Raw genomic sequence first — 3,410 nt, 5'->3', positions numbered from 1 at the left:
CTCAAGCGGTACAAAGGGGCTCGCGTTGTTTCCCCCAGCATCCCCTTCAGTGATTGAGTGCAATTACGTGATTGCCACTTATGACTCTGCCATCCCCTCTCTAAATTGGAACAATGCGTATGGTTCACAGGTCAAGTCGGATAACGCCCGTTCTTAGCAGCTTTTTCTGATTATTGATTACCATACCTATTAATCTTCTGCCATTCTTAGTAAAATAATACTTATTCACTCGAAATAAGACAAAATAGGCTAATAAAACTTGACGGCCATGAAAAATACTGATTTAGACAGAAAATCCGGATATGTATAATTTTGCAGTCTAATTCTTACGTTTTATACTACGCTCAAAATTCATCGCAGCTTTCATGGAGTATTCATGATTAGAATTAGCAGAAATGTGAAATATACGTGCATCTGATAGTACGGCTAATTATCTTTGTTTATTTGTATATTTGTTTTTAAAAACTCTTAGTAGATGATTTTGTAGGAGAACAGCTTCAGTTATATCTAACGGCTAAGTAGCTACGTTCTAAACTTCTTGTCTTTTTCTAATTATAATAACAATACTAATGATATGCTTTGAAATTTAACGAAGTGAAACTGTCCATTCGAAGCTGAAGATCTCGAAGTTTGAACGCTTGAGCTGATAGCAAGCACGTAATACTGGTGGGAAAAGTTCAGAGATTAACGCCTATGTGGCTTCATGCACGTTACGAGTAAGTTATGGAACGCAAATTATTTTTGATTCCATTGGTTTTTACCGGTATTTTAAAAAAGAAACACAACAGCTACCTTGTGCTATTGTACATTATTATATAGAAATATTAATTTGGCCTGTTTCGAAATTGCCTCCAGCATATAATCTAGTTTTTACCAAATTTCGTTTGTAATAAGCAGCCCATGATTCACATCGTCGAACTACAAAATTATTCATTTTATATAATGATTACATTATACCCATGTCTTGTCTATTCCCCTTTAAGTTGCCTGAAGACCATGAGAACTGTGCGGGCAGCATAAACCAGTTGCTTCAATAGTTACTAATCCTAGCCAATATAGGTAATTTTATTGTCTGTTTTTACCTTCTTCTTTCCTTCATTGGCGGTTTCCATGATTTTTACTCGTACCTAGCGGCATCAAGAGCATCATATGTAACTCTACTTCACTGCTGTCCTATAGTGTATTTCGTATTTGTGGTTTCGTGCTTTCCACTCATTGTGCTGTAGACTCGAGCTAATCAACTGTTACTAGTCGTGCTCGTGTGATGGAAGCAGATATATGAGATCATTATCAAATAACGCTTTATTATTGTTGACTTCAGTCTCGCCCGTGACGCGTAACGTTGCCTCTTTTTGTAGCGCTCTTCTCCGTCGTCGTCGTCACCGTCATCCTGGACGCAATCTCTTTTGCAAATTCATTTACGCAGCGGCCGAGCCATTGAAAACGGCATTGTTATCAACGTCGTAATATTCTCTAATAAAATCAACGATAATTATGACAAAGTCAGCAGTAACATCATCCAGTTGAGAGCATATTTCAAACCCATCCTGCGTTTAGCATCGTGTGGCGGCCATAGTTCGACACCCCTACCGAATACAGCAAGAAAGATATCAGTTGGCTTTGTATGACTTGGCAAGGGTCCTTACATGTATCTGATTAAAATAAAGTTGAGTATTATTGGTTTGCGAGGTTTAGGAAAAGGAGGACGAAATGTCACGGGTAGCCAGTTTGTGCGGAATCGTACTAACGATCAGCCTCATAAATTTGTCACTGACGTATGTCTACGGACAATTTACATAAGTGCATCACATACGTTCGAACTCTTGGGTCTGCGATATTGCTGAATGGGCAAAGACTTGGGGCTTTTTCTTCAGCGGTAGCTTCGATGTGCTGCGATTTGCCACACTCTGGACCCCAGTAAATGTTAGGTAACTGTGTAAGTAAATAAGTAGTTCCAGCGGCAGTATTCAATGACTCTAAGTGATGAGCGCATCGACGATGTCGTTTAGAAGCCTTACGTTATTGAAGCGCTATTGTTAAAGGCGAAGATCGCTTATAATGTCCACGTGTGAGTTTTCTGTCTAACAACTATACTAAATAATAAGCTGCGACGAAATTCTCTAATAGGCTACAACACAGACACTGTATCTGTGTTTCTAGACTGCTGTTGTAGTTGTCATAGAGGTCCCATCTCTACTTCATATGCTAATTGTAAGCACAGATAAATTCAAGACCTTAACGTAGGCCATTTCGACGTGCTAGGCTATCTATCTCACTCGAGATTAATGTAAGTAAATACCGTTTATTTAATTCCAGGATATAAGAAATAGTTATAGGGTTAATTCAATAAATGCGTCAGTTTTTTGTTCGGACAGATATCTGAAGCTGTACTACGTTTGCATATGCGGTAGATGAAGCCAAACTGAATGAATAGAAATCCAATCGGCAGGAATACCCATCAAACGCAGATGACAGAATTCCAGTATTCATTTAGCACGATACAATCACGTCGTTTACTGCACGCAGAGATGCCGTATGTACATGCAGACCATCTCGCTGTCGCCCGTTGTTTTTATACTCTTGTCTCTCGGCTGTGCGGTGCTCACAACGATGTGGTCAGTCATCAAACGATTTGAGTGATCACGTCCAGCGTGTCCAGTTTCGATAGTGTAAAACGATCAGGTGACTGCAGTGGGCGTAATTAGGCACTAAAGGACAATTGCAACTAGCTGGTTTATGCGACGTACGACTCCCACAAGAACGGGGAGAAGTGTCTCTACTAAGAAAGGCAATCTAGATCAATCAGTTCCCCTGTATCGACTTTTAAGTAAAGAAGGCCAAGATAGATAAGCGACCGGATTAGTCGGCCCAACAACCAGTCGGGTGATCCTTCATTTCCTGATGCTTAATGTCGGATCTCTTTATGGCTAGAGTGAATATCGCTATTCATCTAATAAAACTGCAACAGGCTATCAAGCACATATATATTTTCATTGATTAGAGAAACAAAATAGTGTCCTTAAATATCAGGTAATTAACCTTTACAATGGCACTACAACAGCGCCGTTCAGATAGAATAACATTACATCATTAAAGTTACACAAATCAGTTGATCTATTGCCGATGTTCTACCTCTCTGATCGATTTTAGATTTTCGCAAAGCACGTCGTCGCCAGACCTTAAAGAGAAGAGCTTTGATCTTAGCTGATGCTGGTACCATCCTCTGTTTTTCGCGCACCTGCTTCTGCGGACCTTTGCTCGTGTCCGCGCTACGGCCGGCAGTATCTCCTGTTGCAGTGATGATTTTGGTGATATAGTAATACTCATCATAATAACCATAGCTTCTTTAATCTAACTAACTGTCTCGAGATATGTAAGGTTTATTTTGTTTTTTTTTTTTAGCATCACTG

General features: G+C 39.6%; 1 long non-coding RNA gene across 1 annotated transcript; it reads left to right on the top strand.

Annotated features, from left to right (window-relative positions):
• The first annotated feature begins 528 nt into the window (after nucleotides 1–528).
• Nucleotides 529–2,979, top strand: LOC147751796 (uncharacterized). The gene is made up of 2 exons (XR_015315888.1): nucleotides 529–716; nucleotides 1,322–2,979. It is a non-coding gene; the product is annotated as an uncharacterized LOC147751796 (long non-coding RNA).
• The last annotated feature ends 431 nt before the right edge of the window (nucleotides 2,980–3,410 follow it).

The sequence above is a fragment of the Varroa jacobsoni genome, unplaced genomic scaffold (assembly GCF_002532875.2).
Source record: "Varroa jacobsoni isolate VJ856 unplaced genomic scaffold, vjacob_1.0 contig03777, whole genome shotgun sequence".
Classification (NCBI taxonomy): Eukaryota; Metazoa; Arthropoda; class Arachnida; order Mesostigmata; family Varroidae; genus Varroa; species Varroa jacobsoni.
Note: the sequence above shows the minus strand (reverse complement) of the source record. Positions and strands in the feature narration are given on the sequence as shown.